Below are 21,651 nucleotides of genomic sequence, written 5' to 3'. Positions count from 1 at the left end.
CCTTTGTTTTGTGTCTGCAAATCTCAGGGACCTGAAAACAGAAGGGGAATTGATTCAAAGGTTTTGGAAAACTTTGCAAATAGGCTGTCCCCTCCCCTAGCCCTGCCCTCCACCCCCCCCACCCCCACCCCGGGCTCCTTTGTCAGGTACCCAAACCTGATCCCTGTAGAAGGGGTGAAAGGGGACTGGGCATGCCTCCCCCAGATCCTTTTCAGTCCTGCCCAGAGCCAATTGTTGAAAGGACAATCCCTACCTCTCAAATCCATAATTGCTTTGGAGGTATCTTTTCCCTAAAGGTTCTCATACGTCCTTTGTAGGTGAACCTCCCTCGTCTGCCAAGGAACTGTCCAACTTCCACAGGCAAGATGATTACAGAAATGTCTCCTAGCTTTAGTCGTAGGTATCTTGCTAGAAGGATAGTTTTATGTTTATTGAGTCCAAAGGAAACTTTTAAATTACAAAATGTCAGAAAACATTTACATTCCTCATTCTAAGCTTCAATACACAATTTGGACATACTTGGTAGCTAGGAAATAAATAAATAAATAAATAAATAAATAAATAAATAAATACACACACACACACACACACACACACAATCTGTTAAATCGGATTAATACATTCCAGGACTTCAACTTACCTAAATGGGAAAAAAAAATGTACAAAATGATATGGCAGGTTTAGAAGATAGATGGCATTTATAAAAGACAGCCCTTAAAAAAGAGATAACTGGATCCCATTTATTAATCTGGGCAGGAAAACTCGGGCTGTGGAATCTGTGCGGCCACATATATGTCACATAAAGAGATTTTTCCTACAGTAGCTAGAAGGATAGAGAGGGTTTCTTGAAGAGCAAAGCAGGGATGCCGTCCTGCACACCTGGGAGCAGCGGCCCAAGAGGTCGGCTTTGTGTGCAGGGGGCACGCCAACCCGGGGTGCCAAGTGCCTGAGACACTGTGTCAGATGCCTCTGCCTATCGCAGTGGAAAGTGGCCACTTGGGAAATCCTAGACGACCATGGGGCATAATGGGCACTCGAAGTGGTTTTGAGGAGGCATCTAGTCAGAGAGTGGGAATGACAAGAAAACCCCACGGAATCTGTTGTGGGTGTGAGTGTGTACGTAGCCTAGTTTCCCCAGACCTGGGCTGGCTGGGCCTCATGCTAACACCGCTCACCACCTAGAACCCTGCTGGACACAAACACCCGGCTGTCTTACTTCGTGTGTCACCATCCCACGAGGTGTTGTCCCACCCAGGATGTTGATGTTGCCCCAGTCCAAAACCAGGGGGTCCGTCCTAGCAGCCGCTCCTTCAGACTCCCCATGCCTCAGTTGTCATCTAGCCTCCAGCATCACTTGGGCTCCAAGTGCTGAGTTGTACCTTGATCACTCCTGTACTGATCACCTCATCAGCATGTTCTTCTCCAAAGGGCTTCCCCATTTCCTCCCAGCTCAGCCTGAGTCCATAAGCTAAATGTGGGCAAAACCCCTAGTTGGTGCTACTCATTCTCAACTTGCTATGATGTTCAGTGTAACATCATGTTGTTCACACTGAGTATAAATCATCTGTGGTCTTTCTATCTCATTGCTCTTGCTCTCTTGAGGAGGTTGGACTGGGTCTCCCCACATCTCTGCTAGATAAGTGACCCCTGGGGGACGAGCATTATTAGACTGGGGCTGTACAACACAACTCTGATCCACACCAAGGTGTATGTTCAGCCAACTGCTCAAACTTAGCTTATCAAAAAAAAATCTGTATGATATGTATTAAAAATCCTTCCCAGTCAGAAGAAGAGGATGTCATTCCAATACCACAGCTCCTGTTCCCCAGCGGTCTGTTCTTAGGGTCTTTCCACCTCCCCTCCCCTGCAAGCTCCATCCAGGTAGCTGGTCCACCTTCCTCCTGCGCTTGGTCCGAACGCCCATTGATCCAGACTCTCAACTCCTAGCACAGCACTGATCAAAATAAACGTAAAGTTAAGTGAGATATTTTACATTCTCTTTTTATACCAAACCACTGAAATCCAGTATTTATTTTTCGCTTAGAGCACATCTCCATTCAGGTTAGGCCAATTTCAAGTGCTCCATAGGTATGCTCAGCCAGTGGTGGTCATACTGGCAGGTGCTAGAGAATCAGAGTGCTGCCCCCAGGCACATAGTCACTTTGCTGTCCTCACTACTTTATATTCAGATCCCGGACATGATGTGTCCACATCATGTCCACATGATGTGGACAATTGGCAGTGACACACAGACCTGTTTCTTTTATCCAACCTTGATAATTTTTCCCAAGCTTTATTCACTTCACCATGAACAGATAAAGTCCCTTATCCTATGCAGACAGCGAGGGTTTCTTTTAGTGACAGCAAATGCTCTTTTGTTCCTACTTCTACCATATGTGAACATTTTACTTAGTCAAGAAAAGGGAATCTTAGGCTAGAAATATTTTTTATTATTCATTTTTTTTACTGTTGAAGTTCCTCTCCCAGAGTTTTAACACCTGCCACCTTTACCAACATCCCTTTCAGACAGCAATGGCAGGATGGTGGGTGGGCTCCAGACCCCCCTGTCAAAGTGGCCCAACAAGCAAGTACACCATAAGTATTAGCAATTGGTAGGAGAAAGATGGACTGAGTGTCTGCACTTTTTTTTTTTTTTAAGTAGGCACCATACTTAGTGCAGAACCAATTGTAGGGCTTGAACTCACCACTCAGAGATCAAGACCTGAGCTGAGATCCAGAGTCAGATGCTCAAACAACTATGCCACCCAGGTGCCTCATGAGTATTTGCTTTTTAAGAATACATCCCCAGGGATGCCTAGGTGGTTCAGAGTATGATCCTGGGGTTCTGGAATCAAGTCCTGCATCGGGATCCCCACAGGGATCCTGCTTCTCCCTTTGCCTGTGTTTCTGTCTCTCTCGGTGTCTCTCATGAATAAATAAATAAAATCTTAGAAAAGAAAACAAACAAAGAAGCAAGAATACATCCCCAGATTAATACTTTTCTGAAGGAAAGAAAACCCCTGGCAGGACTCTCCTCATCCTCTCTAGTTTCTGTTTAGGGCCAATGGAATAGGACGTGGTTGGGGCTCAGAGGCTGTGGATCCCGGAGGGCAGTCCCTGCCCCAAGAAGAGCAGTTCCTCAAGGATTTAATGTAGGTGGTTTCTTCCACCCTCGTACGCTCCCAGGAGTTTCCCTCCTGGATCAAACTTCTCTGGCAGCCTGATCTCAGAATGAGGAAAAGGGATTCTATACAAGGAGTAGCAGCTCCCATCTCACCCTAAATAAGAAACCCAATAAAATAATGTCAGCATTCTCCAACATCAAGGGTGGAACTGTAATAAAGTGGGTTCAGATTGTATGAAGCCCTTGGTTTCTGCTTGTTCTAAGTCACTCCATTTTCCATTGGCTGCAATGCCAAAGCCAAGCTCCACTGGATGGACAGATGGATTGACAGAGTGATAGTTAGTCATCATGACCACCTGACCACTGCAGGTTGTTTCCTGCCACCAGGATAACCTGTGGCAGGTGGAGGAGCAGTGTCGCCCTTCCTTAGGCACCGAGATTAGCTGGCACACGTGCAGCCTCAGCAGGTTTATTCTGGATCAGGTCTGTGCCTGGAGCTGGGCTGACCTTGGGCTTCCTCCACTCCCTCCCACAGGGAGCACTGGCCCTGGGTGGCCTTGTGGGCAGGCCCGCAGGGCATGTGCTCTGCCTCCGGTGGGGAGGGGGTCATCTGACCAGTGATTCCTGCACCCTGCTCCCCTGCTTCATTGGGCCCAGCAGGGAGCTGAGCAGAAGCACCTGGTGCGCAGAGCTGACCATGGCTGTGGGCGGCCAAGGCCCCAGTTTCCCAGAGAAGAAGCACTCAGCCATCACAACAGAGTGCCCAGTGCTGGAGGCGGGGGCATGCCATTATTGCAATGAACTCACCACCTCAGCAAGGCTAATACAGTCAGCCGTGTGTTAGTGGCTTGGGGGAGAAAAGGAAGGATGCTGGCAGCTGGCCATCCCCCAGCGCACAGCAGTCAGGGCGGCCCCAGGCCTGGAGCGGGCCCCCTCACCCAGGCACCGAGCCAAGGTCTTTGAGGGCATTATCTGGTTTACTGCTCTCAGCAGCTCTGTTGAGGCAGGTGTTGCTAACCCATGTTGCAAATGGGGGACTGAGACTAATGGTTACGTGACTTATTAGATATTTGCCAATCAAAGGAAGAACTAGCTTTGAAGGTGTGTTTTTCTCCTCTCTGATGGCTGCTCATGCTAGGACGCTGCCACCACATGCTCTCTCTTATGGCCCCTCCCCCAAATGTCTTCCTTAAAGCTTCTATTCAAACCTCACCTCCCTCACCTCCTCTTCAGAGTCCCCTTGACACACCAAGAGGTCTTATAGCTTATCTCCTCAAATACCACATCTGCCCTGATGCAATAGTGTGCTCTGCTGTGCTGAAAATCTGTCCCTGCATCTGCTGCTCTGAGGAGTCTGAAGGCCTAGAAGGCAGGCAGGCAGGATGGAAGGAAGGAAGGGAGGAAGACAGGGAGGGAGGGAGGGAGGGAGGGAGGGAGGGAGGCTGGAAGGAAGGAAGGAAGGAAGGAAGGAAGGAAGGAAGGAAGGAAGAAATGTCAGGAGGAAGGGGAGAGGGAGGGAAGGAGAAGGGAAGGAGGGGGAGGAAAGACACAAGTAGAGTTTTGTGTGAGTTAATCACCACCACTATCAAAAGAGAATATTGATTATTTGTTATGTAGGAATTGGAGAATAAAAAGACATTTAAGTGTGGCCTGAATCTTTCCAGGCGGGATAGTTAATGGGACAAGTGTGAGCATGTGACCCACAGAAGGAAAGCATCAGATTCCCACCCACAGGGAATAAAATGTCAGAGAAAAAATTCTCCTTTTCTCCTACTGGGAGCCAATTTCTGGGATTTTAACTAGTGATTTTTTTTGAGACTGATAGCCTGAGACTTACATTATTAGTAACCAGATTTTTCTTACCTTAAACTAAGCTTATAAAAATATTTAAGAAAAAAAAAGGTCCACTTCATGACTTCATGAAAATGTGGAATTGTCACCCCTAACACAGAGGGTGCAGTGCTGATAGATCCTCAATAAATTCGTGTTCAAAACATGTATAAATACATGAACATGTAAATTAATGAGTGAAAGAATGTCTCTTAGCCATTGTTGGAGAGGAAATACCAAAGTTAAGACAGTCAGACTGGAGATGGAGCAGGAAGAATAGAGTTGAGCAACCCAGACAATTGCCAAGGAGTTCAGCAAGAAGGGATTTGAGAAAAGATAAGGAAAACCACACAGCCCGGAAGAGACTCTGAGAGACTGCAAGGTGAAAGGAAAGAACAGAGGAACAGGTGTCCACGAGGTGATGGCTTGTACAGTTTTCTACCTGGTAAGTACCCAGCACCTTCCATAGGAAATTCCATCTGGGTTTGGGGCAAGTTGAAAAAAGACAAATCCACCTAAAAACAATGAAATTTAGAACAGAAAACAAAAGAGCAAAAGGGGAAAGAATATTTTTTTTTAAATAGAAAGAATACCCGCTGGAGTAATAGCAGACTTATCCTTGGTAAATTTGACAAAGCAGTGGGAAAGTAGTGGAAATTCTGAGGGGGAAAAACAGACCAACCTGGAATCATGTGCTGATCCCTGAACACTGAAATTCATGATGTGATAACGACATTCAGTCTCAAAATTCTAGGACAGGTTAGCAATATTCTACATTTATTTATTTCAAAAAATTTTTTTTTAATTTATTTACTCATGAGAGACAGAGAGAGAGGCAGAGACACAGGCAGAGGGAAAAGCAGGCTCCCTGAGGGGAACCCATGCAGGACTCAATCCCAGGACCCCAGGATCACAACCTGAGCCAAAGACAGATGCTCAACCGCTGAGCAACCCAAGCATCCCAGCAACATTCTACATTTAAAAAAGAGACTGTTTATTATAAAAAGGAGGAAAGTACACCCAGAGGCATGGAGAGGACTTAAAAAGACTAGCTCTGCAAAGACCCAAGTAACTATAACTCTGTCGCCAAATCTGATTTTTGTGTTGAGAGGGCTCAGTTGAAAATTCTAGACTACACAAGCAGGCCGAGAGGGTGTGAGTGGGTAGCTAAAGCACACCATGCTCCTTGACCTTTTGTAGAAGGAGATGAAAGATCTTAAATAAATCCAAACAGTGTTACAAACATGTAGGGTGAATCATATTTTAAAAGCATGGATAACATTAAAGAAAGAAAACAAGAGTGAGGACACTGTTTCAAACTGGTAGAAATTAATAATTTAAAAAAAATAAACAAGAGAGAAAGGAAGGAAACATATGGCTGTTAAAGTTAATCATTTAAAAACAGTCTTGCGAGCATTCCTTTCCAGGGGTTGGTGGATCCCTCATTTTGTGAGTCAGTGCCCTACCCCCACAGGAAAGAAACCAGAACTCTCTTCCCAGACTCACCCTCAGCTACCTTATACGCACTGTCTCCACCAATCAGCATATTAGAACAAGCATGAATAAGGCTTCTCTTCAGAAACTAAAGAATCTAAAAAGTAGATGCTTTGTGGCTTCCAATACTGTGAGGGAAGATGCCCCTGCCTAGGCCCAGCCGTGGCATCGTGCGGAGCACAAGCAGAGCTGTCTGTGGTGGGCAGTGGGCCTTCCCCCTGGAACAACCATGCTGTGCATATGAGCACTGCTCTTCACTGCAACATCTCAAAGGATGTTGAGAGTCTTTGCGGGTCACTCTCTGAGTGTCTCTACTCTGTTTCAACTTTTTTTTTTTCCTGTTTAAACTATCTAGAATTGATTTACATGTGACCAACAGCCCTGATGGCATTACGCATGGTAAAGAAAATGCAATGCCATTAATGCAGTAATAGATTCAAGCAGGATTCTTCAGTGGATGCAAAAACTGATGAGTGGAGGTTCAATAAATAATAAATATGTACATAGACTCAAAATTATTTGTTAATTATAAACAGAATAATAGCTTTACAATGGGTGACCCTAACACAACCTTAGCCAGGTACTCTAAATTAACATCTCCAATAATGGGAAAAACTGACATTATGCGCCTACAAAAATGGTGCCCTGAGAAGGAAACATTACTTCTTTAGTACAAAAGGTGTACCTGAATTCAATCACAGGGAAGTATGCAACAAACCCAAATTCTACAAAATAACAGCTGAATTTTTAATGTCAAGATGACAGAAGATAAAGGAAGATGGAGTGTATTTTCTGGATTAAAGGGACTTTAAATATCCATCCCCACAATTCAGTGCAATGTGGGACTCTGAACTAGATCCTCCAGTATAAAAAAGAAGAGTAGTGATGAATATCATTGGGAAAACTAGTACAACTTGAATATGAATTGTGAATTCAGGAATACAATGATAGTGTTATATCCATGTTGATTTTGATTGATCTTCTATGGCCTGTAGAACCCTTTATCTAGACGAGTAGATGCACTGCGTTGAGACTTCTATCTACTGGAAATGCCGGAGATGAGAATTTTACATCCCAATCCTGAAAATTCTAATGTGTCCATATTTCCTCTAAGTTCTGCTTGTAAAATGCCCAGTTCTTGCCATAGCTCATTACAGAGCTAATAGGAGCCAGCTGAATGTTCAGCGTTCTGCCTCAAAATATAATTGTCCAATCCAAACATTTATTCAGTACATCTGCTAGCTCAAGTCACCACGTATGATGGTTTTAAAAATTGTTCCACTGCTAAATGTCATGGGCCACCATGACTCCAGCCTCCTAAGAAACTCCATTGCATTTTTCTAATCTTCTTCTCCACTTAGTCCCAAAGGATGGCAAGAACTTTAGATTTTTGTTATCGCAGTACTTGCTTCGACCCAGCAATTTCTGCAATAGTTACCCGTAGTCATGAACAAGAGGTTTTGCAAACTATCCTAACATGTGATGCTGTAAAACAATGCAGATTTACTATTGTTCATATGTCAGTGGTCAGCTGGAGAGATTTACTGATTTCAGCTGGGTTTCTGGTCAGTGCCTTGGAGTCTGAGCTGTTTCATGTGTTGAGGGTCAGCTGGCTGTTTGTCAGTCTACAATGGCTTCAGCAAGGATAGCCAACATGACCGGGATCTCAGCCATGGGTCCCTGACAACCCTATACCCCCTGCCCATGTTACCATAGTAAATTCAGAGATTGAAAAGAGAGCCTGTGTAATCATGCAAGAGCACCCTTGGAGATTCACATGTACTTTGCAGGTCAGTACTCACACTCACTTGGTCAAAATAAGTCATATGCCTGTGTCCAAAGCAAAATAGGACAGAAGTAAAAATTATAAGGAGTGGATACAGGGAGACCATTAGTTGGGATCTTTGTGCCATCAACCTACCATATAGAGTGACCTGGTTTGCGATGAAGAAATAACTATCAATCAGAGGCAAAGTATGACATTTGCATAGGGAGCACCTGATAAATCCAATATTTCTATAGAAAAAAGTGAATAGGGATCCCTGGGTGGCGCAGCAGTTTAGCGCCTGCCTTTGACCCAGGGTGCGATCCTGGAGACCCGGGATCGAGTCCCACGTCGGGCTCCTGGTGCATGGAGCCTGCTTCTCCCTCTGCTTGTGTCTCTGCCTCTCTCTCTCTCTCACTGTGTGCCTATCATAAATAAATAAATAAAAAAATTTTTTAAAGTGAATATTGGCCTCTACCTCACAGCAGAGACAGTAATGAACTTGAATTGGACCACAGACTTGAATGTAGAAGAGAAAACAATGAAGCTTCCAGACACGTTCCATTTAATTTATGCCCAAACTTCTGGGAGTTGCCTTTGAAAACACAGATCAGTTCTTAAAAGTTCCCTCCTTGGAAATGTGAAATGTCCCTACTGTCTTCAAAATAAATTTCAATACTTTAGCTTAAATCTCTTCAAAACCTGAGCTCATGCCCCATCCTGAAGCTGAGCCCTCACCACCATCTCATGGGATGTTGGCTCCAGAGGGAGCCTGTCTCCTAACACATCTGGTTGCTCTGTTCTCTGCACTGTCTTAATAGGTGGAATGTTAATTATGATATTCAAAACATATAAGGCCCTTGAAAAATCCAGGGTCCCCCATCATGGGCAAAATTAATTCCCTGTCTTCAGTGCCCTCCTTAATTTTATTCAGAATCACATTGTTCCCTCCTGTGCCCTCTGAGCACAAACTGTGGCTCACACAGCCTCCCAGGGTTCTGCTTGGCCTGCCTTCTGCCTGACACACAGACAGTGTCTGTGGAAAGAAGGAACGGGGGAATAACGCGAGAAGAGGGAGCCTGGAATCCTGCAGGGTGTCAGGCTCAAAAAAAATGTGTAAATCACTTTTCACAGCAAAATAAAGGAGCTGTTACAATGGGTGATTACCAGGCCCAACACCAATCGATGTGAGGACAGTGTGAATGAGTTTCATTCCTGGTCATTGCAAATTGTTACCTCTGCTATGGCCATGCATAGTCCAAGGTTGGGTCCATTTATTTATTTCTTGTAGAAAATTAAAATATTTAATTATATAGGTAATACTAATAATATATCTACATGACAGTGTGTTTGAGCAAATGGAGAATCAAAGTATAACTTATTTGGATTTGGGAGAAATGGAAGTTCATTATAATGTCCTGTTGACATTTATTTCACAGAATTAACCACATACATTATTGCCCACTTTTAACTCTGTCCGTTACAAGGGATAGGGGAAAAGGAAGGATGTTAGATTCTTCACAGACCAAGTAATTAAAGCTCTGATAATTGGTTAAACGAGATTTTCCACTGAATCTCTCATTTTCATTTTTCATTGAAGGGAAACCATCTTGTAACAGTAATGGAGGGTGTCCTTCCAGACCTTACTAGACTTCATGGCTGAGCTTGGCTAGATGGCCCAGAAGGAATGCTTTGAACCAATATGAGTTTTTTTCTGGTAAGTGCTCATAGGAGCCTTCTCTGTTTGCAACTGCTTACACCTCCACCAAACCCAACCAGCTGAACGACAGACTCAGGTTACGTTTGTTGCTTAGAATGAGCTAAGAAGTGTATTTCCTGCAGTGTTATTAGTCTTGAAATGATTTTCCAGACAGTCCATGCCAAACATTATTTATGTATTTTTAAAGAAGTCTACATAGTATTAACATTTACCTTACTAACAACAGATTTGAATACTTACTTGATTTTTCCTATATATGTAATTTAAACAAGGAAATCCCAATATTTTAGGATCTGTGATAATTTATGTAGGACTTAGATTGAGGTTTACCTTGCCACACTCATTGGTTAGGATTCAAATAATACTCCTTTTGTGGTCAAAGATTCAGATTGTTTTTCTCTCTAATTACTCATCTTGATTGATGGCCAGAAATTAGCCATGGGTGAGCATATGCAGAATAGAATTCTATGCTGATGGACCCCGGAAACCAGATCCACAGACAGTGAGGACCCTGGGAGTGGGATCCACCAACTAGATACTACAGGGATCTCTACCCTTGATACTAAACCAGCCCCTCGTTTACTTTTAGGTACACTTCAAACACAATACAAAGAAGCTTGAGGTCTCCAGTAAAATAGAACTTTGGCTAAGGTGTTAGTGGAAGAGCTGATACGCACCATTCACACATGGACCCAACAGCAGAGGCTAAGTTCCTGAAAATCATAGAGGGATTGCCTCTGAAACCCCAGGAATTGTTGCCTAAAAACATTTTGCTGAGCTTGGAGGCTTTTTCCCCTCCTGCAAAATGACGTTTCAAGTTTTAAGACTGCTGTTGCTGAGGAACCCCAGCTTTTCCTCTTGAGGGGCTGGAAATCCACCCTGGTTTCCACATGTAGTGGTGTGTGAAAGAGTGTAACCACTTAACAAGCTGTGGAGACACCAATTGTATGCACAAAGCCCAAGAGGCTACAACTGGTTGAGGGGCCGGGGGAGGTTAGGTGGAAACATTGAAAGCACAGCTGGGCAAACAGAATCTCCATTGGAGGTTCAGATGAATTGCCCAATGGCCAAGGCAAAGCAGCTGCCATCACAGCCAATGAAGACCCCACATTTTAAGAGAGAATTAACAATCCCTGCTCCATGTTCATCTCTTGTTGGTTTGATAAAGAATGATTCTGTAAAAGATGTTTGGGGTTCTTAGATGTAAACTAACCACAGATTACTCTGAGTTTTAAAAACCCAAAGCAAGTACAAATAGTTTTCATGTTTCATCTTACTCTATCGAGGGTCAGAGGACTTGAAGTGATGTTTCCATCGCTATATGCAATCATCTGAACATTATCACATTCATGGCAATTCTTTTTTTAAAAGATTTTATTGATTTATTTGAGAGAGAGACAGAGACACAGCAAGAGACAGAGAGAGAGCACAAGCAGGGGGAGTGGCAGGGGAGGGAGAAGCAGGCTCCCACTGAGCAGGGAGCCCAATGCAGGGCTCCATCCCAGGACCCCAGGATCATGACATGAGCGGAAGGCCAATGCTTAGCCGATTGAGCCACCCAGGTGCACCATGCATGGCAGTTCTAAAGCACCAATGGTTTCTGAACAACTTTAAGGAATAATTTTAAAATACCCTAGTAGATGTATAAGGCTATGGATTCGAATCCTTGCCTCTTCCAATTTATTGCTGAAATGCCAAAAGTAATGTAACAAAGAAGATACTGTATGACTTATGAAGTATAAAGAAGTTTTAGCCACATGAATATAGGCAGAAATTGACGAGATCACAATGAATGAGATATTAATGCATTCTGCGATTGGTTTTAAAAGAAACAAATTGGGTGCCTGGGTGGCTCAGTGGTGGAGCATCTGCCTTTGGCTCAGGACATGATCCTGGGGTCCTGGGATCGAGTCCCACATTGGGCTCCCAGCAAGGAGCCTACTTCTCCCTCTGCCTGCATCTCTGCTTTTCTCTGTGTGTCTTTCAAGAATAAATAAATAAAATCTTTTTAAAAAATAAGTAAAAGAAACAAACTTACAAATCAATGAGTTTATGTGCACATAAAGAGCAAGAGAATCAGTGACCCATGTCAACACCACCTGGGAAAAAAAAGGCTTAAATTCAATTCACAAAAATAATAGTGTGGAGAGATGTTGATGGCAAACAGTTCAAGTGTTGTCAGTCAATTTTCTGATAAATACTTTCTTTTTGCACTTTTTCATATGCAATTCTTGGTCAGTCTCTCAGCAAAAGAAGAAAATGCCTGTGTCACTGACATGTGTCTCATCACACTCTCCACTGCCTGCAATGTGATGAAGTCAATCTCCTATCATTTCCATAAGTTGTGCTCATATGCTTGTTCTACATTTGAAGAATTTGTTTTAAAATTGTTTATTACTGGGGTGCTTTGGTGGCTCAGTCAGCTAAGTGTCTGCCTTTGGCCCAGGTCATGATCCAGGGGTCCTGGGATTGAGCCCTATGGGACCTCCCTGCTCCACCAGGAGCCTGCTTTTCTCTCTCCATCTGCCACTCCCCCTGCTTGTGCTCTCTCTAGAGCTCTCTCATTCTCTGTCTCTGTCAAATAAGTAAATAAAATCTTCAAAAAATTAAATAAAGCTGTTTATTACTATGAACAAATTAGGTAAGCATGGTTAGCTATAAGTAAATTGAAATATTTAATTTGAATTTATTTTAGTAAGGAATTTTGTTCCACTCAATATTGACCACACTGGATTACACTTACATAACTCAAGTCAGAAGCATATGAGCTATAAGTGTTGGGTAAAATGCCTAATAAATGTCCCAGAGTATGACAAAGGCCTGAGCTACAGATCCACAGCAGCTGGCAATCTGCCCAGAGACAAACTAAAATTATTTGATATCTAAAAACCAAGAAGTGGGGTTTTGGGAAAAGAAGATTCCAGCCTCTGGCTCCCCTGAGACCCTCTCAAGCCCTGCAGTATAATCAGACAGAAAATGCAGAGCAGTGTGCCATGGGATGTTTAAATTAAAATAAATTAAAAATAGAAGCTCTGGGGAACTACAAACTGGGAGAAAAACTATTCCCGGATAATGAATATTTCAAAAATCTTAACAGAGGAAGTAAAACTGCCCTGGAAACAATTGGTAAAATCCCCTTTCTAATTTTAATATTGATCAAGGGAATTTGCAAAATCTGAGAAAACATGCCTGGCCTAGTGTATAAGTGCTTGTGCGTGCCCACACACACACACACACACACACGCACGCACCAGAAATTGGTGCCACTGGAAGGAAGAGATATGGCTGGTGAGCAGATGCAAGCACTGGGTGCCAGCACTGGGTGCCAGCCCTCTGTGGGGAGAGGCAGCTGAGCCAAATGAAATGCTGGGCCTCACTAGTTCTGGAGTGAGTTAGCTTTGGTCTGTATTTGAACTCATTTCTTTATGGTGCATCATATACATTTTGCTATAACTGAGTAGCCAGATATTAAATAAGGCTTTTTTTGGTCTCAGCTGAGGCCCCAGTGCTGAGGCCCCGATGTCTCAGTTATGCTACACCCTGAAGATGGATGGTGAACCAGGATGCACAGTATATGTGATGGCCCCAAACTGGTCTGAGACTCTGAACTCAAGGGCCTCCAGAGTATAAAGGAGAATGTTAACAATTTACAGGAAAATAAAGAGATTGAGGATTTATTGAGCAAAGTTATTGGAGTACTATGCATTCCCTTTGCACCTTAAAACAAAAGAGAGTCTTGGAGAAAAAATGATCAGAGAGCAAAGACTACAGGCTGGAGTGGAGACTCAGAGCTAGCTCCCCATTCTTGCCTTGCTGGGGCTTTCTGAGCTGCAGAACCTCCCTGGTTTCTGAGCTGCAGAAGCTCCATGCACAAATGCTGCCGTGGGAAGAGAACTGAGTGTGTGTCTCCTTGACACCAACACTGGCTTCTCACACGAGCAGGTGTAAAGATGGAAGCTGGTAGGAGCACTCCTGATGGTCAAGTGAGCAGAAAGACTCTGGTACCAGGAGCTGGCCATGATGCTGACCGCTCCTCTTGCCTGAGTAGCTGCATCCTGAGATAGCCAGGCTTGGGTCAGGGTATCCATAATTAACAGCCCCCTCGTGCAGAGCTGTCAGTACACATTCTAGCAAGACAAGGGCCTCTCTTCCTTAAACACCTGTTCCAGCCTGTGTTTGCCACACATTTAACAGGCATGAAATGACAAGGGAATCTACTAGACTTATGGCATAAAGACTAGAGAAAAAGAGGCAAACCACATAGAAAAAACAAGAAGAATCAACGTGTCTAAGTAAATGATGGATATGGGGGCTGAAGAGTGTGAAAAGATCTCCAAGGATTCAGGTTGGGTCTCTGAGAGTAGGAAGATCATCAAGAAAGTTAGAGAAATTGGGTCACCTGGGGGGCTCAGTGGTTGAGTGTCTGCCTTTGACTGGGGGTCTCTGAGAGTAGGAAGATCATCAAGAAAGTTAGAGAAATTGGGTCACCTGGGGGGCTCAGTGGTTGAGTGTCTGCCTTTGACTGGGGTTGTGATCCTGGGTTCCAGGGATCGAGTCTCACATCAGCTTCCCCACAGGGAGCCTGCTTCTCCCTCTGCCTGTGTCTCTGTTTCTCTCTCTCTGTCTCTCAGGAATAAATAATAAAATCTTAAAAAAAAAATTAGATAAATCAAGAGGGTCTTGTTTGGAGCAGCTGTGGTAAGGCACACTCAAGTATGCAGCGGACACCCCAGCAGGTGGCTAAGGAAGTAAGGGGAAGTCTAAGAGGAAAAAACAGGAATGACCCAATGCCTAATCCATCTATAAGGCTCTGGTGAAAAAGGGAGGGAGATTTTCTGAGTTTATGTTCTGTTTGCCGTAAAAAGTGGAGCTTGTCTTAATATGTCAAGCATTATAAATGCTGCAAAAGAGAATGCTAAAGGATCAACAAGGGTGTCAACACTTGTAGGTAGGAGACAAAGTTTAGCTGAGCCTGAGGGTGGCCGAGGGTAGGGGCTATGCAGTCAGTGAAGTGATGCCAGCAGAAGCAGCAGTGAGATACGAGAGGCAGAGGCAGGAAACCAGCAGAATATCCACACTCCCAGCCGCCAGGGTCTGACCGTGGGGCAATCCTTGGGGATGAGTGTCATCCAGCCCGATGGAGGGGGGAAGGGTTGCATCTGGCGCTAATGTTGGTGAATTGATGGCTGTGTTTGTTTCTGGTGTGCCTAAGGGCAGAAGGGTTTGATGAGATCTGGGAGGTTTTTCCAAGAGCAGCAGCAAAGGTGACGACAGTGAGGGAAGGCATGGAGGGCAGAGTCCCAGTTCCCTTGGGAGGAGTGGCTGTGATGGTCCCAGGAAAGCCGGGCCTCCTCACAATGAGGAAGGAGAAGCACAAATTGGTGGCCAGGAAGAGTAACAAGGTAGAGCTCAGAAAACTCAGATATTGAGCCTGGATGTCCAGAATCATGCTGAGGAATACAGGAAGAGACAAAAAGGGGAGACATGGGTTTTGTACTTGACGTGATTGCAAGGCACTCACTGCTGGGATGTCGAGATGGACCCCCCCGCCTGGTGGAAGGAAGCCAAAGTTGGGAGGTTTAAATTGCTTCCGGGGAAGGGAGAGTTGGTGCCTTGGACAGGTGCTCTCAGGATACGGCCCATGCCAGTCTCACCTGGGAGGGATGACAGTGCAGATTACTAGGTCCACCCCCAGAGTTTCTGAGTCCACAGAGCTATTACAGGGCCCTGGAACTGGTGTTTCCTGCCCCGGTGACCTTGTTGCCACTGGTCAGAGCAGCACACTCTGAGAATCATGCCTCAGACAGTAAATCCCAAGGGCAGGGAGAAAGCATGATCACACGTGCAGTGGTCCCCAAGCTGAGCTCCCATAAGAACCCCGGTGGAGCTCACAAATACACAAACCAGGAATAGCCGCCTCCCCACCCAGGAGACAAAAGGCTCAGCTTTGCCCCCTGAGACCCTGGTTCAGTTGGCCTGGTCCCAACTGGTGTCATTGGTATTTTCCCAGCACCCCATGTGGTACTAACTTACATCCAAGGTTGAGACACGCTGTTTAAGGGGCTGAGAAGAAAAAATTAATGTACTTAAAATTTAAAAACAGGGGTAATTAGGGAGCCCAGGACAAATCTAATTCTCTTATTTCTCAAGAAAAAGACAAGAAAACCATTAGGTCATAGATTCCCCTGGTTGGAAGGTCGGCAACTAAGATGTTGCTCACTCGTGGGGTCTTCAAGAGATGAACAGTAGCTGATGAGCCAAGAGCACGCGTGCCCATCTCACAGCCCCAGAAGGACATTGTTTGCGTCCTGTGAAAATTGTGCAGGAGGGTCGCCCTGTGTGGCAGCTGGGAAGGATTTGGCATTGAGGGAGATGCAATGATTTTTCTGAAGAAACACATGGATTTAACATTGAATTGAACTGAATTCAATGAACATTGAATTGAATTGAATTTGCCATCAGAAATATGTATTTCTTTTTTTTTAAGATTGTATTTTTATTTATTCGTGAGAGACACACAGAGAGAGGCAGAGACAGGAAGAGAGAGAAGCAGGCTCCCTCCTGGGAGCCTGATGCGGGACTCCATCCCAGGACCCCGGGATTACGACCTGAGCTGCTGAACCACCCAGGTGTCCCGAAATATGTATTTCTTGTATCCTGGGAACTCTTGTGCTACACACAGAATTGTCATTGTTCGAGATGGAGACATGTTTGTGGGGGATTTAGATTCCCACTTGCTCCCTGCGGAATGACAACCAGCGGCTGCCTGAGCAGATGGAGGCTTGTCAAGGTGGCGTGGCTGAGAAGGCACAGGTGGCACTGGCCCTCGCCCGCCCCCCCGCCCCCCGCCTGCCCGGGTCTCACACGTCTGCTCTCCCACCCTGGCAAGAACATTCTTCTTCTTCCCATCCTCACAGATGCCCAGGAAGCTCTCACTTCCCCACATGCACTTATATTGAACCCAAGGAGACCAAGGTCAAGGCAAAGGATCAACAAACCTGTCAAGTTTTGTCCACGCTGACCTTTCTCCAGCCACTTCAACCTCTGAGTAAAATGGGCTCAGATGAAGAAAAACATATTTTGGGGAATCTAGAAGATTGTGGGTACCCAGTGCACTTGCAGTACCCAGCAATTCTGCTGAGTGGAACTGGCCACAGGCAAGCCATCCATTTTTGTAAAAACAAGACTCCTTAAGTTCATTCAGGAACTCATTTATATCCTTTCCCACTGACCCACGGTTGCCTCCACTGCACAAGGTTCCCAGCTCCACAGTCCCCTGGTGTAGGGGACGGGGATGTAGTAAAAGGGAGCATTCCTTAGGGCTCCCGCCCTGGAGGTGGACCCTGGGACACCTGCCACGCTCAGAGTTGGGGGTGTGCACCAGCCTGATGAGTTTTGAGTTAGAATAAGGATCAGTCTGAGGAAAGCCAAGTGGGCAAGGCAGGCTGCGGCTCCCCCAGACCTAGGAAGGGCTGGTGGGCCCGGCTCAGTTCCCAGCCGGACCCTCTGCTGGGGACTCTTTGGGTCCCAGCAGACTAAAGCGTCAGTGACTTTATCAAAATTAGAGCATCAGCATTGGCTACTCAGCTGCAGCAAATACACAACACTCATGCATGCTATTGAAGGGAATGGGGGACCACGTGGGATGAAAGGGGGTGACAGGAAATCTCTGTGCTTCCTGCATAACTTCTCCGAGAGCCTCAGACTGCGCTGAAACACAATCCAGTCATTAAAAAACAAGTCAAAGGAAATCATCCATTCTGAGCAAATATTACATAAAATTCAACCATTCATCTATTTACTCATCTACCTACGTCTTCAAACATGCTGACCTTCACTCAAGTCTCTTCCTAATTTGGAACATTTGTTCACTCCCTTAAAACTCAATCATCTAATCCTTGATGTCTGTAATTTTGCTTTTTACCATCCATCCAATGCTTCCCACAGGGACAAAGCTTTAGTGGAGGGGCCCAGCCAGCCAAACCCAGGCTACACAGCATAGTGTACACACATACACACACACACACACACACACAGGTGCACACACGGGCGCACTCTGCACATACATCCACGCACACCCACATGCATATACATACGTAATACCATTGACCATATCAAAGCCAATTAAGTGGGAAATTTCAAAGTACGATACCAAGTGGAGTTCTCAGAGATGCACTACGAAGTCATATTGTAAGTGGTGTGGGTGATGAGTCAAAGAACCAAACACCCAACAGAGCGCAGAAAGGCATATGGTTGAGCCTATTTTCAGTGTATTCAATCCATGAGGAGGGATTTCAAGACGCTACTGAAACACGTCATGGAAAGGAATGTTTCTTAGAGATGAAACACAATGGAGATGTGATTTAAATGTCCAGAGGATTCCATATTCCCACTTGGTTGTAAAGTCTCTGTGGGCCCTGTTCTTTTTCCCAGGACAGACTGTCAGCATGTCACTGTGTTGTAACCAGTGCATGGAGAGGCTGACATCTCTGCAGCCTCCCTTACACAGTGAGTCCGCGTAGACACTAACCCCTCAGAGTCATCCTGCAGCCTCCCAGGTGACCTGCAGACTCAGGCCCAGGACCGGAGCGTGTGCTCCCCAGCCGAAAAGGCATGGACAGGAGGTTTGGAGGAGCAGATTCTGTGAGTTGACTCTATCGTGGATGGCAGACAGGAATACCCAGAACACCAGTTGGAGGAATAAACAGGAATCCTAAATAATAGAAACCACAGCAGGGCTGGAAAGGGCTGAAAAGTGAAGTGGGAAGCCAGCTATGAAAGGAAGCCAGAGGGAGAGTGCGGGAGGCCCGGGTCATCTTCTGTGTTGCGATCACAGCCATGTGGCTGGCCACTCTGATGACCTCTGTCGTAGGCTGTCCTTGGCACCGCCCAGTCCATGGATCCAAAGATCCGGGGCCACCATGAAAGGCTGGCTCAGGCAATAGTCTAGGGAGACGGAAAGGGCAGGGCATGGGCCAGAGGGAGGGAGCCTGTGCAGGGCAGCCCGACCCCAGGGCCTGCCGCGTCTTCCGTGAAAGTCGCCCCTGGACGGCTCATGCCGTAGCCCACATGACAATCCATTTGCCAACAAACTTTCCTGAAAGTGTGATCTCTGAGGGCTAAGATGGTATAAACCCAGAGGAAATTTTTTTTTCTTCACTTTTTCTCCGAAGGCATGTGTCTCCCAGGAGAGCAGCCTGCTTGCCCTGGGAGGTGCCCACCTTCTAGTGCAGATCCTCCATGTGCAAGCCAGTGCAAGTGTGCATTCCCTTTGTTCCCTGGGAGCGTGCTGTCTCCATGTCCTCTCAGGCCCGTGGAGCAGCTTCTCTGCTTTCCTCTCTCTTCTCTGGCTGTGGGGCAGCTCGGCTTCCAGGCTGCTGCTCTTCCTGGCCGGCGCAGCCTTTTCAGCTACAGCAGAGTTTGGGGACAAGGGGAGAGAAGGTGGACAAGGGGAGGTGGTGGGCTGTTCCCTGCCTGGGGCCCCTCCTTGCTTGGGGTCTGCTGTGCCAGGGGCTCGCTCTTGACAAAACCATACACCCTCCACCTTAGAGCAAGGGCCCCAGGGAAACAAATAATGCCACCAGGGAGAAATAAGAGACCAGAGTCATCATCAAGCAAAAAGGGACACTCTCGGACTCAGTGAAGGTAGGGGAGACACCATCACAGCCCCTTACTTCACGCGCTGAGAGACGGAGTCTCGGGAGAGGTCAGTTTTCAGCTCCTAGTCTCCAGGGCAAAGGTGACCAGCTCTGTACCATCATACAGCCTCCTGAGGGAACCTTCTTTCCCTGAGGCTGCTCACCACTGCCCCACACTGCCCCCCCGCCCACCACCCCCTCCACCAACATGCAGGGGCAATGTTGTCTTCTTCCTGGAGCTCCTCAAAATTCAGCCAGATTTGGGGCACCCAGGTGGGTCAGCAGTTGAGCTTCTGCCCTTGGCTCAGGTTGTGATCCCGGGGTCCTGGGATCGAGTCCCTCATCAGCCTCCCCAGAGGGAGCCTGCTTCTCCCTCTGCCTGTGTCTCTGCCTCTCTCTGTGTCCTCTGAATAAATAAATATTTTTTAAAAAAATTCAGCCAGATTCTCCATGAGGAAGCTCATCAATCTCCACAAATTATTCATGGCCTCATGCCTTTTACCCAGAACAACTGGCTGGAATGTGTTTGGGGTCCCTGACTACTCTGACTGAGCCCCAGTCACGTCCTGCCCGGCTGGCCAGTTTCTGAAATGGTGCACTGAGGGGGCGTCCCGAGGCATCCGTCCTGGGCGCCCCCCCTCGGGGCTTCCCACACCCCTCCCCTCTTTCTCCGTCTTCCCCAGGCCTCGAGTGGGCCACCCCCTCCCTCCTGACTCCCGTGCCAGCCCGTGTTCCCCTAGCAGGTTGAAGCCTCTGGCTTGTCTGCCGCAGGGAAACCCGGCTAGCTGGATTAGATCATGCCACTCGGAGAAGGATTGATGCCTTCCATCAAGAACCTGTCAGCCATCCCAGGAACATGTTCGTAAAGTAAAACTTGTCTGCTGGTCATGTGATTAAAACACCAAAATGGTTTGTTGTTGTTGTTTTATTGCAAGTTGAGCAATCCCACAAGGCGTCTAGACCACAATGCAGTGAGTGCACATGACAAAAGCAGAGGGGACTCAGAGCCACTTGCAAGGGCGGCCCAGGGACAGAACTCAGCATTTCTATCACTCACAGCGCTGTGACTGCTTGCAGCCTCTGAAATCACAGGGACACACTTTCCACACCACCCCCCAGGCATGAGCCTCCATCAGGAAGGGCAGCGACAAAAATGGGTGTCGAGCCACAAAGAAATGTGCGAACCTGAGACACCAGAGTGTGGACGGCTGGGATGGAGACAGTTGCATTAAAGGCTGAAGACACATATTTAGTTTAACAACTAATGGTTAAGGAACTACTTGACATTGAAAAGCCCGAGAGGGATTGTTTCCTAAGGGTGGTTAGGATGCTGCGCTCAGAAAGCTGAGATCCAGAGACATAGAGGGGCTGGATCATTGCCAGGAAAAAGTTAGGTTTGCCCATGGTGACCAAATCACTCCTGTCAAAACCATTCTTCCTGAGCCACGGTGGTCTGAGAGCATCGGGAACGATCGTGCTCCTGCAGCCAAGCCCGCGAAGCCAGGGGTCTGTTGGAGCACAGCGCCTGAGGAGACACCTGCTCCCATGGGCAGATGTGGCCAGGATGCAGATGCTGAGCCCAGGGTGGACCCCCCAGGCGGTGGCCGTCCCTTCACAGCACTGGCTCTCAGCATCCCCATCTACGAAGCAGGAATCTTCATCTAACTTCTCCACCTCAGTGACGGGAAGGATTAAACAAGTAAATAAACTCACTGGTGCACAGCAGATGCCATAGGATGACCAGCCTGCTGACACCCAGAAATTCATCATCAAAACGGGGCATTTGTCTGCCTGGCTTTCTCGGGAGCAGTGCGGTGGGCTACGAGGGTCTCTGGTTGACCAGCTTGTCCTTCACCTGCATGGAGCACCCACGCAGGGAGCAGAGAAGACACAGCCACGTGAAATCCCCTACCCCAGCCACCTCGGCTGCCCCAGGCCCCATGGGTGAAGACCCACCTTGCTTTGGGTGTTCCCACCAATGACTCTGCTTCAGCACATCACATTCAATGGAGTATCTCCCCAAATACATGCAAATGCTCAAAGTGGAAAGCCAGAGTATCTTTAATCAGAAGCCTTAATG

At 46.5% G+C, this 21,651-nt stretch overlaps 1 long non-coding RNA gene across 1 annotated transcript in view; it reads right to left on the bottom strand.

Annotated features, from left to right (window-relative positions):
- Nucleotides 1-21,651, bottom strand: part of LOC144302364 (uncharacterized) — a 38,027-nt gene that overhangs the window by 7,560 nt on the left and 8,816 nt on the right. The window contains exon 2 of the long non-coding RNA XR_013369215.1: nt 254-408. This is a non-coding gene — a long non-coding RNA (uncharacterized LOC144302364). The remainder of the gene's footprint in view (nt 1-253; nt 409-21,651) is intronic.

The sequence above is a fragment of the Canis aureus genome, chromosome 31, assembly GCF_053574225.1.
Source record: "Canis aureus isolate CA01 chromosome 31, VMU_Caureus_v.1.0, whole genome shotgun sequence".
Classification (NCBI taxonomy): Eukaryota; Metazoa; Chordata; class Mammalia; order Carnivora; family Canidae; genus Canis; species Canis aureus.
The sequence above is the reverse complement of the archived record's forward strand: the minus strand, read 5'-3'. Positions and strand labels throughout refer to the sequence as shown.